Source organism: Leucoraja erinacea, chromosome 2 (genome assembly GCF_028641065.1).
Source record: "Leucoraja erinacea ecotype New England chromosome 2, Leri_hhj_1, whole genome shotgun sequence".
Classification (NCBI taxonomy): Eukaryota; Metazoa; Chordata; class Chondrichthyes; order Rajiformes; family Rajidae; genus Leucoraja; species Leucoraja erinaceus.
The window spans coordinates 68,409,931-68,424,984 of NC_073378.1; the positions used below are offsets into that span (position 1 = coordinate 68,409,931).

Sequence of the window (15,054 nt, forward strand, 5' to 3'; positions counted from 1 at the left end):
CATCTAGTCTACTCGGCTATTCAATCATGGCTGATCTATGTCTCCCTCTGAACTCCATTCACCTGCCTTCTCCTCATAACCTCTGTACTGATCAAGAATCTATCTATAAATCTCTGCCTTAAATATATCCACCGGCTTGGCCTCCACAGCCTTCTGTGGCAAAGAATTCCACAGATTCATCATCCTCTGACTAAAGAAATTCCTCCTCATCTCCTTCATAAACAAATGTCCTTTAATTTTGAGGGTATGACTCTCACTAGTGGAAACATCCTCCCCACATACACTCTATCCAAGCCTCTCACTATTCTGTACGTTTCAATGATGTCCCCACTAATTCTTCTAAACTCCAGCGAGTGTAAGCCCAGTGCCGTCAATTGATCATCATATATTAATTGATGAGAAGAACTTTTTTCACACAGAGAGTGGTGAATCTCTGGAACTCTCTGCCACAGAGGGTAGTTGAGGCCAGTTCATTGGCTATATTTAAGAGGGAGTTAGATGTGGCCCTTGTGGCTAAGGGGATCAGAGGGTATGGAGAGAAGGCAGGTACGGGATACTGAGTTGGATGATCAGCCATGATCATATTGAATGGCGGTGCAGGCTCGAAGGGCCGAATGGCCTACTCCTGCACCTAATTTCTATGTTTCTATGTTTCTAATCTCATAGTACCATCATAGTTCTGTGCTCTCCCACTTTCACTTCCTATGCGCGAGGTGCAATTTACATAGGGCAATTAACCTACAAATCAATGCATCTTTGGGACATGGGAGCAGCCAAAGGAAACCCATGCAGTAACAGGTAGAATATGCAAACTGTACACAGACTGCACCAGAGGTCAGGATCAAACTCAGATCTCTGGTATGCGCTGCGAGGTGCAGCTGGTAGAAGCTGTGGGTCGCCTAGTTGTTGAAGCACGGTTGGGCTGCTATGTTGGCTGAAGTGTGTTTTTTTTTTTCCTCTAACAACATTCTTTTATTCGTTTAAATCCTGTAAAATGAACAAAAACATTGCTGACTCATGAATTTAAGTCAAGGGTACGATCAAAAGGGAGAATGCGCAAGCAACTGGGAAAAATATCCAGAGGCAATTTATACCATAACTTTCACCATGGTATTAAAAAACTTGCTGAATCTTCAGACAGTGAATACAAAGAGAAAATAAACCAAGGGAAAATAGAGAGGCACCAATATAAAACAATCTTTGTTCTAGGAATGTCAGACATCTCAAATATTTTCTTTTCTCTCCTGCCTTCATCCATACACATCCAGTTCCTTGTGAAACAATGCCCGATTTTAAAATTCTCAAACACATTTATAAATCTCCACCGTCTTAGCCATCTCTTTTTTCTACAGCATCTGTGATAGCTTTGCTGCAACCCTTTAAGTTTCTTGTCCATTTAGTGACAGTACTGTGGCTGAAGGGCTTCAGTTGCTGTGGTATAGGGCTCTGGAATTCCCTCCATAAAACAGTCTGCCTTCTCTAATTCCCTCTCCTTCCCTTGAAGATGATCATTAACAACTTAAAGCTACCAGTTATTCTAATAAACAAATTTATAAATCTTGAGGCATACCGAATTCTTGGAGTGATCGACAGAGCAGATGTCACAAATCTTATTTTCTAAACAGACAGTCCTGGCATCAGGGGTTATCGGATCAGGACTCGAAGTTGGCCACATAGTGCAGAGATGTTTATTCCGACGGTTCAAACTCTACACCTCAGAGGTCCACGACAGCTCAGTCACGGAATATTTACAAGGCTGAGAGATATTTGCATTCTAAGAGGTCGTGAGGATATAGGGGGTGGATAACATACTGAACAAGGCAGTGACTACCATTTTATTGAACCTTGCCTTCCATCTATTTCCTATGACCGTGCATTCGCAGAACTGAATGCTTACCTTGTTGGGTTGGAGGTAAGGAGGGAGACTGCATTAAGGCTCATTAAAAACAATGGTTAAATGGCTATGAAATATAATGGTAAATATCAATAGCAAGAACGGGACAACTTGAGAAACACAAGCGTAGCAAAAGAATTATAAATTATTTGAGGGTACCAAACCCCTTTAAAATCAAAGAATAGAAGAAAAGAGAACCAAAGAGATGTGCTGTCACACAGATCTTGGGCAAGCCAAATAATGCAATGGAAGTAAAACTGCCCTTACCTTCTTAGTCATCCTTTTCCATTAAATTCATTTGAGGTGATCTGTACAAAGAATAAAATTAGCATATTAGCAAAAGTGCTACAGCAATAATTCTGATCAAGTCATCTGATCTGTAACCAGGGCAGAAAAACAACATCAACAAGGGAGAGCTTAATACTTTGCATTTCTCAATCAATTGACATTTTTCACAGTAACCAAAGCAGCAAATGGAAAATTGATAAATAATCTACAACTGTGAAGTTATTAGATTATTGACAATGTACTAATTACACTTTTCATTGGTCTCTATAGTCCATTCACTAACCTATAATCAAAAAAGAGCAAATTACTTAATATATTTAGACATCGACCAATAACACACGTGTTTTCAAAAATAGATTTCCTGAGTAACATAGAATCAGAACTGTTACAGCACAGAATGAGGCCTTTTAACCAATTAAACCCAGTTGTTTAGATGCTTTTATTCTCCAGTTTATTCTCTGCATTTTTCTTTTCCATCAAGTATTGATTGGTTTATTGTTGCCACTAGTACCAAGATAATTTCAAAAAACTTTGCTTTGCATGCTGTCTAGGCAAATCAGACCAGACACAAGTAGACCAAGTAGTGCAAAATAGAAAACAAAGAGAGTGCAGAATGTGATGTTGCAGCTACAGAGAAAGTGAAGTTAAAATGAAGCAAAGTTCATGGAATGCAATGAGTTAGATTAACAGATCTGGAATTCATCCTTAGCATATGAGAGGTCTATTCAAAAGTCTGATAACCATAGGGAAGACGCTGGTCCTGAATCAGGTGGTGCGTGCTTTCAAGCTTTTGTACCTTCTGCCCAACAAGAGAAGGGGAGAAGGGAGAATGACCAGTGTGAGTGGCCCTTAAATTTGTTGGCTACTTTCCCGAGGCAGCACAAGATGTACTAAAGTATGGTTGAATGGGGAGGGAGTGGATGGGGGGGGGGGGGGGGGGAGGGAGAAGATGTGGGGAGGCTGAAATACGTGATGGACTGAACTGCTTTGAGGAAACTCTGTAATTTTCTGCTGTCATGGACAGAACAGTGGCAAGAGTCACTTGAAGCATGCTGAATTTCATTAAGCAGAGTGATTGGTGCATGGAGTGTCAATTTGGTTGTTCCAGGACCAACTGTTAGTAATATTAACACCAAGGAACATGAAGCTCGGGTCCCTCTGCAAGTCAGCATCGTTTGGTCGTTAGATAGCTTTATGAGTTCCTCAAACTTCTCTGCTTGAAAAATAACAAGCCAGCTATTTTAGTCAATGTATGCAACTTGATATATATCTTCAGCAATATTTGAGAGAAAGGTATTTTGTAAATATCTATATTTATTAAATAAGATTTTTACTTCATTGTGAAATTGAAATTGCAATTCAGTAATTCTTTTGAACAAAGGGTAACTGTAGAGCATCTAATATATTGGTTTTTAATATAGTTCCTACAGTTGCATGCTTATACTTTTTTATCTGGCAAGTTAAATACTTATACTTGATTTGATTTAATCTTAAAATAAAGCCTATATTTGACATTTTGCATTGATAAATTGATTCTTGCTTCTTTTCAAGACCCGGTAAAGTTCTGTCATCCAGTCTATCAGAACCACCATTATACTTGCACAAAATAACATTTATTGGGGGAAGAAAATACCCCAAAAGCATTTAATGAATCATTTTCTGCTTTTAATAATTTCAAAGATGAATTTATAAATGCTTAAAGTACAATAATTGCATATCAAAAACATAATTATAAATAATCCAAATGATTTATCTTCTCAAACATAATCATATACTTATTAAAAGTCTGACCTTGTATGTGTGTGACTTTACATCTTCGCCAAAGCACTACGCGGTAACGATGACATTTTAACATTATTTTTGCTTTTAAAAAAGCATTATTCTGCTTTTTTTTTAAATTACAAGCAGTGTACAAAAGTATAAACCGCAGAATGACATAACACATTTATTGTACAGTTTAACAAAGATGAAATAGAAAAAGAGAGAAAGAGCAAGAAAGAAATAAAGTGAAGAGAGAGTGAATGTGTAAAAATAGAACACCTAAACTACCAAATGAGTGAAATCACAGAGTGAATAAATAAAAACTTAAAAAAAAAGACAAAAACGAAAAATAATTAAAAAAAAACACGTGTTGATATACCTGCTTCATTTCTCACCACACCCATCATCCTGTCCGTAAATCGGTTTAATTCCAAAGTTGTGTTGCACCATACTGTCCTTGTAATGAATCAATGAAAGGCGACCATAACTTTGAAAATTGCTCTGATTTTCCTGCTAAGACAAGTCTCATATCTTCAAGATGTAGCGTCTCAGACATGTTTGTGATCCACATTTTAAGAGTTGGGGTAGATGCATTTTTCCAAAATTTAAGTATAAGTTTTTTCGCCATTATCAGGCCATAGTTATAGTTTACACATTCCGATTGACATTTTTCCCCATTGAGGCCGGGATCACCTTATCTGAACATTTTATGATTTATTTCTCTACTCATTAAAGATTAAAAGTCTAAAATAGTCAAAAGACTTTGAAATGAAAACCACCATCTTCAACTGATGACGTCACAATTGCTCAGCTGGTAGAGATCAGCTTCAATAAAGATTTCATCCTATATTTGACATTATTTGTGATTATAGCTTTAAAAATGCCAACTGTCACAAGATTTTTACATATTCTGATTCACATTTTTCCCCTCTAGGAAGAAATCACTTTCACTGAATATTTTATGCTTTATTTCTTGAATTATTACTGATAATTATTACTAGTTTAAAAAATAAAAAAATACCTTGAATTTCAAACCAACCAGCTTCAACTGATGACGTCACAATGGCTTGACTAGCAGGAAGAGGGCAAATTGCTATTGCAACACGCAGGACAAGTGCAATTGTAATTATTATTAAAGAGCACTGCTGAGGGAGGCAAGGGGAGTGCTGAAATCTTACATTCGGGAACAGCTTGCGTTGGGATCCACACCTCCCGTGGGGGCTAGGGGCTAGGGGTAGGGAACGGGTGTGTTGGTCCAGTATTTGCTAAAAGCAAAGAATAACTATCTCGGGAGGCGAACGGGTGGTTGATTTAATTTTTGCTTTATTTCCAATATACAGTAGCCCAGAGTTTTATGCTAAGATCATATTGTTTTCAACAAAATTACACTTTAAACTATGAATCAATAAACTGTGCTGTATATAAGAGTGCCTCTTTTGATTTTATTGGAATTAATTAAACATCATAGATTTACACCATAGGGTGAAGATTATAATGAGGGGAAAAGGTCAGAGTAGCAGCTTCATGTAATCAATTTATCAATGGTCATATTCCCAGGCTCTGCTTCCAGCAGGTTCTTGTACTGACTTTCTACCAAAAATAAAATTGCTGATCTCTTGTCAGCTCATGATAGTGTTCCATCAACTCAAGGCAACCTGCCAGTTAACAGAAGGAGGAAGTCAAGAGAGGTTTCAAGGTAGGCCACAGATCAGTACCACTTGCCATATGGCTGCAAAACAACAGCAGTCAGGTCATTAATATGCTGAGCTGCCTTCCAACCAGCCTCCAAATGCAAGGGATGATGCAGGAGGAGAAAATTAGGTTTCAGAGTTAAGGTTGACAAAATCTGGTTACAGTGTTCCGATGGAGTTTCAAATGAAGGATTTATGGTTCTTTCAGAAGCCATTGCGATTACTTTGATGACAAGTTAAGTGATGTATTGGATAGAACTATTGCAAATAACTCAGGTAGCCACTTCACAAGAGTTGGTAGCGATACAAGGCAAGCAAATGTTTCTGTAATTAATCCCTTGAACATATTCACAAATGTTGTGCTGGAATTTATAATCCAATGATATACATTTGCATTTAAAAGACCAATTCACATTTTCTGTAAATCTTTTCAGTTCTCATGTGAGTTTCTTGAATTCTCCAATAAATTGGCTTCAGATCTAGTTCTGCCCTTTTTTTCCAGAAAGCCCTAGCAGTTTGTTTGTATATTCAGACAGGAAAAATAATGCAGAGAGTTTTCTCTGGATCTTGGCACCATCAAATATGTAAATTAAATCATAGGAATTATACTGGTAGGACGTCATTGTTGCAAAACACTTATTCATTACAATGTGATTCTGATCCAATCAATATATTTGAGAATAAATAACTAATAACATGAAAAACAGTTTGAACTCTGAGAGTAAACATAACTCTCATAGTCTCACTGGTAGTGGAAGCCTCTGCCAACACCAAAGGAAATAAACAGAGAATAAGAGACGGGGGGTTTCTTAAATGTGCATATTTTAATGCAAGGAGCATTGTAAGAAAGGTGGATGAGCTTAGAGTCTGGATAGACACCTGGAAGTATGATGTTGTGGCAATCAGTGAAACGTGGTTGCAGGAGGGCTGTGATTGGAAACTAAATATTCCAGGATTTCGTTGCTTCAGGTGTGATAGAATTGGAGGGGCAAGAGGTGGAGGTGTTGCATTGCTAGTCAGGGAAGATATTACAGCAGTGCTTTGGCAGGATAGATTGGAGGGCTCATCTAGGGAGGCTATTTGGGGGGAATTGAGAAGTGGGAAAGGTGTAGCAACACTTATAGGGGTGTATTATAGACCGCCAAACGGGGAACGAGAATTGGAAGAGCAAATATGTAAGGAGATAGCAGAGATTAGTAGTAAGCACAAGGTAGTGATTGTGGGAGATTTCAACTTTCCACACATAGACTGGGAAACACATTCTGTAAATGGGCTGGATGGGTTGGAGTTTGTAAAATGTGTGCAGGATAGTTTTTTGCAGCAATACATAGAGGTACCTACTAGAGGAGAGGCAGTGCTGGACCTCCTGTTAGGAAATGAGACTGGACAGGTGGCGGAGGTATGCGTTGGGGAGCACTTCGGGTCCAGTGATCACAATACCATTAGTTTCAATATAACTATGGAGAGGGTCAGAACTGGACCTAGGGTTGAGATTTTTGATTGGAGAAAGGCTAACTTTGATGCGATGCGAGATGGTTTAAAAGGAGTGAACTGGGACATTTTGTTTTATGGGAAAGATGTAGAAGAGAAATGGAGGACATTTAAAGGGGAAATTTTAAGAGTACAGAATCTTTATGTTCCTGTTCGGTTGAAAGGAAACAGTAAAAATTGGAAAGAGCCCTGGTTTTCAAGGGAAATTGGACATCTTGTTCGGAAAAAGAGGGAGATCTACAATAATTATAGGCAGCATGAAGTAAATGAGGTGCTTGAGGAGTATAAGGAATGTAAAAAGAATCTTGAGAAAGAAATTAGAAAAGCTAAAAGAAGATATGAGGTTGCTTTGGCAAGTAAGGTGAAAGTCAATCCAAAGGGTTTCTACAGCTATATTAATAGCAAAAGGATAAGGAGGGATAAAATTGGTCCATTGGAGAGACAGAGTGGACAGCTATCTGCAGAGCCAAAAGAGATGGGGGAGATATTGAACAAATTTTTTTCTTCGGTATTCACCAAGGAGAAGGATATTGAATTATGTGAGGTAAGGGAAACTAGTAGAGTAGCTATGGATACTATGAGGTTCAAAGTAAAAGAAGTACTGACACTTTTGAAAAATATAAAAGTGGATAAGTCTCCAGGTCCTGACAGGATATTCCCTAGGACATTGAGGGAAGTTAGTGTAGAAATAGCCGGGGCTATGACAGAAATATTTCAAATGTCATTAGAAACGGGAATAGTCCCCGAGGATTGGCGTACTGCGCATGTTGTTCCATTGTTTAAAAAGGGTTCTAAGAGTAAACCTAGCAATTATAGACCTGTTAGTTTGACTTCAGTGGTGGGCAAACTAATGGAAAAGATACTTAGAGACAATATATATAAGCATCTAGATAAACAGGGTCTGATTAGGAACAGTCAACATGGATTTGTGCCTGGAAGGTCATGTTTGACTAATCTTCTTGAATTTTTTGAAGAGGTTACTAGGGAAATTGACGAGGGTAAAGCAGTGGATGTTGTCTATATGGACTTTAGTAAGGCCTTTGACAAGGTTCCTCATGGAAGGTTGGTTAAGAAGGTTCAACTGTTGGGTATAAATGCAGGAATAGCAAGATGGATTCAACAGTGGCTGAATGGGAGAAGCCAGAGGGTAACGGTGGATGGCTGTTTATCGGGTTGGAGGCAGGTGACTAGTGGGGTGCCTCAGGGATCTGTTTTGGGTCCTTTGTTGTTTGTCATGTACATCACTGATCTGGGTGAAGGTGTGGTAAATTGGATTAGTAAGTATGCAGATGATACCAAGATAGGGGGTGTTGTGGATAATGAAGAGGATTTCCAAAGTCTACAGAGTGATTTAGGCCATTTGGAAAAATGGGCTGAAAGATGGCAGATGGAGTTTAATGCTGATAAATGTGAGGTGCTACACCTTGGCAGGACAAATCAAAATAGGACGTACATGGTAAATGGTAGGGAATTGAAGAATACAGTTGAACAGAGGGATCTGGGTATAACCGTGCATAGTTCCTTGAAGGTGGAATCTCATATAGATAGGGTGGTAAAGAAAGCTTTTGGTATGCTAGCCTTTATAAATCAGAGCATTGAGTATAGAAGCTGGGATGTAATGTTAAAATTGTACAAGGCATTGGTGAGACCAAATCTGGAGTATGGTGTACAATTTTGGTCGCCAAATTATAGGAAGGATGTCAACAAAATAGAGAGAGTACAGAGGAGATTTACTAGAATGTTGCCTAAGGGACAGAAGTTTAGGGGTAATATGAGGGGGGACTTCTTTACGCAGAGAGTGGTGGCGGTGTGGAATGAGCTCCCAGTGGAAGTGGTGGAGGCAGGTTCATTGGTATCATTTAAAAATAAATTGGATAGGCATATGGATGAGAAGGGAATGGAGGGTTATGGTACGAGTGCAGGCAGGTGGGACTAAGGGGAACAAAATTTGTTCGGCATGGACTTGTAGGGCCGAGATGGCCTGTTTCCGTGCTGTAATTGTTATATGGTTATATGGTTATATGGTAAGAGACTTCAGTAGTCCATGTGTGACCACAGTACAATAATAAAATTCATTTATTTGGTCCAAGAAACAACAGCTTTAATTTAAAACAGTGTTCCCACATTCCTTCTACTGCTCTGGACACTTGATAAGAGCAAATATAAGAGTACCTGCACAGTTTATGGCAAATAGGAACACTCATGATCCCAGTCCATTGGTGAAGTCCTCTCCTTATCTACTCTAGAAGAAATAATTTCCAGTCATGTGTCACATATTTCCTGTCACATGACAAATCACAATAGCGAGCAAGGTTTAGTTGAGCTGCTAACCAGACCATTATCGCACCAACAATGATATGTGGTCTATTTAGTCAATGTGTCAGTAAATTAAGTAGAATATATATTATTATTTTAAATCAATTAAAGCTTGTACCATCTTCCATATCACACAACAGCCATTCTATGCTCAATGCCATGGAGGTGCAATGCAGTAATGGATGCATGTGAGCTCAGTTTCTGAAATGCTGGACGTCCAAGAAAGGAATTCCATAAACAAATTGCACTGCAATGCACTTTACCAACCTTTCTGAAATAAACCATTGGAGTTCACAGGTTCAAGAGATGTTGCCAGAGAAGCCAAATACATTTATATAGTCCTCTTTGTAAATAGGATACAATGCAGCATCAATGTGGTCCAAGAAATGGATGCTTAAACTAGAAATTGATGGTCCTTTCAAGTTAATAGCATTGTTTTCTTTCTGATGGTATACTTTGCACATTACTGCTGATACAGAGATTCAAAACAGTCAGCAGCATTCAATGACATGTGTAACATTTTTTTCTGCATTTGATGAAGAGTTATTGCAGGATAATTGAATAATTGCTGCAGAACATCCAAATTTGACCTTTCTTGTTTACATGGCATTGAATTGATGTGGTGAATTTCTGATGAATGGTAAGCCAGGTTAGAATTGGCGTCGAGTGAGATAATGTTAGTACCTTTAAGAGTCAAAGGAAATTATTTGAAATTGCTTTAGTTGAAGATTGGCTTTTGATTGTGTGTCATAAATGTTGGTTATCTTTTAAACATGGACTTTAGCACTTTTGACAAGGTCAGCCTTTAATGGCGCAATTGCCTTCAAGAACATAATTGTAGGCTCGTTTCTTAAATGGTTGCGTTTATTGTCATGAAGTTGCTCTCCGCTCAACACTTAGATGTTTGGATGAGTGACAATAGTAAGATTAAACGAGAACTTACCAGTTTGAAGTTTGATCGTTATTTTTTGAGGAGTAACGTTGAGGGAATACGTGAAGAACCCCGCCAGGACGCTTGTGTGTCATTCTTCAAAGCAGCGGTGTGAAATCACAGATAACTGTAATGACTAAACATAGTAAGATTAGAGAAGAGATACCAGTTCAGTCTATGATCAAGGGTGGGAGCGGAGGGCACGTATTCCCTCAACGTTACTCCTCATAAAATAACGATCAAACTTCAAACTGGTAAGTTCTCGTTTAATCTTACTATTTTACTTCGGAGTCACGTGAGTGACTACGTGAAGATTTTAAAGCTCTGTGATTTCATGCCGTGGAAACGAGTCCATGCATCACATCTGCCTAGATTATGGGTAGAATAGAGTTAACATCATTAGACATCAATACGATATTGAGAACCCAACGATAAAAATATTAACTCCAATTATTGCCCCTATTTATGGGGTAAATGATATTACAGAACTCAAATTTGTTTCTGCAAATGTTCCAGGTTCGATGACTGGTTTGTTATAAAGTCGTTGGAAAGATTCCTCCGTTGACCATCCTGCTGTCTTGAGAATTTGGTCCATAGGAACGTCCAACTTCATAGCTGCCGATGTAGCTGCAGCCCTGGTGGAGTGAGAGTTAAAATGCCAGTGTCTACGCCAGCCTTTATTAGGACCTGTTTTAGCCATCTAGAGATGGTCTGGACTGTCAATGTTTTGAGTGGTTGTTTGTAGCTGATTAAAGTGACATATCTTCCCTCTGATGATCTTAGTATACTCCATATATAATAGTAAGTGTGTTACAATACAGAGACGACCATCTGTCGGGTAGGCCCTGAATTCTGTTTTTAGGCCTGCTGACCCCTGTCTGTTCTGTTTGACTATTTCATTGATGTGAAAAGTTAAATTTACAGATGAATAATCATGTTGTCCAACCTTTGTTTCTGTTGTGAGTGGACACTTTGTGCCATGACCAAGGCCATCAGCATGGCTGTTTTCATTGTCAGTTTCTGTAGGGACAGAGCTGTAGCTGAATACCAGTTTCTTAACATGGTCAGTACAATGCTCACATCCCATATTTGGGAGTACCTGGTTCTTGGTGGATTAATATTAAAATGCCCCTCATGAATTTGGTTACCAGGGGGTGTGTCCCAACAGAATGCTGCTCTGTTCCTTGCAACAGGTATGTTGACAGAGCACTTCTGGTGCAGTTGATGGCACTATGACTGAGCCTCTCATCATAATGGAGGCTTGCCAGGAATTCCAGAACAGACGGGATGTTCATAGATCTGTGGGTGATGTTTATTGTTGTGACAGTACTTCCCATTTCTTGATGACACCAAGTACTGATTTTTGGTGGACTGTCTGTGGGCCGCTGAAATAATATCCACTGTTCGGTCCGTCAGTCCCAGGTGTAGTAGAGGTGCTTTCAAACTCTACAAATGAATAGGTTTATATAATTATGACATGGGTAACTACCCCTTGTTGCGGGAAGAACCAGTAAATTAGGTCTATGATGGATGGTGATGCATGGTTCTAAAACCATGTCGATATCACCGGGACCCATAGTTGAGTAGGCCAATCAGGTACTATCAAAATACCAGACGCGGAGTCTACTGTTCCTAAATATCCCGACTGATGAGGCAGAAGGAGGGATGCATAAATGATCCCCCAAAGCAGTGAAGATGCATCTGTAGCCACTGCCCCAGGTTCTGGGTCCCAAGAACATAATTCGATAACTGGTGAGAGCATGGATGTGAATAGGTCGTTATCTGGTGTTCCATACCGTGCTGTTCCAGCAATACATTTTTTATCCAACATCCATACAGTGTTCTAGACTTAGCGTGACCTGTTGTCTGCCACTAAATTCAGTTTACCTGGTAAGTTGGTAGCTAATATCCAAATATCTATCTGGATACACTATTTCCAAATTGTGTTGGCCAGATAGTCACATGATGTCGATATGTTTCCACCAATATGGTTGACATATGCTACCACGGTGGTGTCTAACATACTGGTGATATAACCCAGAACAATATGACTTAAAGCCATAGCATGCACTCACTTCCCCAGGTATTTATGCCAAGCATTTGCAATGATGCCTCCTGTGCATTCCATCTCCCCCATAGCTGGAGATGGAATTAGTAGCATCCCAATCCAAGTGCCCATCAGTATGTAGTTCAATAGACGGGTAGCTGTTAATGTTTAACAATGCCTAATGTTATGTTTCCACCATTTTATACCATAGTGGCCTCTGTTGGTAGCTTCTTTGGTCTGTCAGAATGACCCCCATAATTTTTGAGTGCACGCATGATTGCGCTCAGTAATTTGATAATGTAAAGGTCCGATTTATGTGGCTGGAACACAGCCACTAAATGCCAATTATTCTACTACCAGTCTGATGGATGGTTTAGTTTACTGCAAGCCTCCATTAAGGCTGTACCCTTTCTTACGGCAAAGTCACTGACATGTGAACTGTGTTAAGGGTGAACCGCAGATGATCATTGAGGTAAATACCTGTGGTCACCTCCAATGAGTACTGTATAGCAAGCATATTTTAATATGATGCTTGCCATGTAGTACTCTAGGATCAATACCTTTGCAGTAACAAAGGTTCCCATCTAGTAATGAATATAAAGTACGAAAGTATTCAAATTAGTCAAATCTATGATGTTGTGGCAACCCCCATCTGTATTATGATAAAGATTTTTGGACACAAATTCCTTTGATTTGTATTGGTTGTCCTCCATTACTCCTATTTTATTTTGGCACTGTAGTTCAGCATGCGCTTTTGATTATTTCTTTGCCTGTAAGCATGAACATTCAGTTTGGTACATGCTGAACTGGAGGATTATGTTTTGAATAATTCTATGGTATACCCCTATACTTCTGAAATATAAGTGTCGGTGGTAATATATTCTATGCATCCAGATAGAACTGTAAGCTCCCACCAACCTCGTAAGGAGCCAGACCCACCTCCCTCCATGGTTACTCTTAGTAGGTTTGTTACTATTTCGGCAGCCTCCGTGGTCGTTGAGGTGCCGGTGTCTGGATCTGTAGTTGGGTCTGTGTTGAGGGTTAGCGCATTCCCCAGGAAGTAGTTTTTAGACGTTGCTTAATGTGCCCCAGCGTTTCCCTCTATGTCAAGTTCTTTACCTGTTAAGATAAGATGCCTCCAAATTTTAATATTGGAGGTATGGAGGTTCCAGGTTTGCATAGGCCTGCAAATTAGGGTCTAAATCCGCTTGGATGGTACTTCTTCCTAATGCTGTTACTCGTATTGGTAGTTTGCAAAATAAGGCCAGTGCATCCTGGTGATCTAGTGTCATGTCTTTTTGTTTATTGTGCGGGCGAACCCGTCCCGCTGTTAGGATTTTAGAACTTTCTTTCATTTCAATTCCCTGCCCTGCCATGATGGTAAGTGTCTTCCAATAGGTCTTCTGCACCTATGTGCACTAGGGGTATGTTCTGCTCCCCTGTTCAGGTGCAGCCCAGGATTGACCCCCTATACTCCCCTATGATGAGGGAGAACACTGTGCAGCCCTACAAGACGTACTGCTGTAGGACTTACTAGCTGCCCCCTGTGACTAGTCTCCATCTCCCGGAGCCTGCCACTTACCTGATCCAACAGCCGCTCCAGCTGGCTCAGATGCTCTCGGGCACCCAACCAGCTCCAATGCACATGGTCACTGGCCTTCGCTACTCCTGAGGCCGCTCCTGCTCCAGTTCCTGCAGCCACTTCACCCGGCTCCAATGCTCATTGGCACTGGCCGTTGCGGCTGCTCCTGGAGCCAGCCCAGGATTGACCCTGGGTGTTCCCCTCTGAAGAGGGAGAAACACTGTGCAGCCCTCCAGCAGCCGTTCCAACTGGTTCTTATGCTCTCAGGCATAGGCCAATCCCGGCTGCTGCTGATCCTGCAGCCGCTCCAACCAGCTCCAATGCTCTCGGGCACTGGCCGTCGCGGCTGTTTGAAGATGGTCCCTCCTGCAGCCGCTCCAACCGGCTCCAATGCTCATGGGCACTGGCCATCGCAGCTGCTTTGTTCCTGGCTCCCAGCCGCTCCAAACGGCTCCAGTGCGCACGGGCACTGGCCGTTCGCGGCTGCTCCTAAAGCCGCTCCAACCGGCCCCAATGCGCACAGGTACTGTCCGCTTGCGGCTATTCAGAGTCAGACTCCTCGCAGTCAACGACCCTGTTAGTTTTTGCTTCCCTCTCCCGCCCGGCTTGGCCGGTGCGGGAGCGAAGTCGGGAGCGAAGTCGGGCACAGCTGTTCCCATTACGGGAGATTAGCATGCCTTTGGCTGCTGCTGCCAGCTGCCCGCAACTCCGCGGTTCTCCCCCGCCAGATGTCCCGCAGCTTTCGTGGATCCGGTCCATGTCTCCACCTAAAAGGTAAGTGGAAGGAACGCAGAGTCTTCTTACCTGCTGTTCCCAACTTTCAAATTCTGGAACGCAGAGTCTCCTTACCTGCTGTTCCCGGCTTTCAAATTTTGCCGTTAAGGGAACGTCGTTCCCCCTGCTGTGACTCGTTGCAATGCGTGTAGCGATATGACATGCATGTGTCCTGGCAGGGTTCTTCACGTAGTCACTCTCGTGACTCCGAAGTAAAATTGCATTTATTAGCCCATGTTTGAACATTGTCCAGGCCTGGCTTCATATTGGCAGCAAGAT

At 40.8% G+C, this 15,054-nt stretch overlaps 1 protein-coding gene across 1 annotated transcript in view; it reads right to left on the reverse strand.

Annotated features, from left to right (window-relative positions):
• LOC129710976 (cadherin-12-like) overlaps positions 1-15,054 on the reverse strand; it is an 882,389-nt gene that overhangs the window by 666,942 nt on the left and 200,393 nt on the right. The window contains exon 2 of the mRNA XM_055658321.1: positions 2,162-2,202. The gene's annotated coding sequence lies outside the window, so the exon portion shown is untranslated. The remainder of the gene's footprint in view (positions 1-2,161; positions 2,203-15,054) is intronic.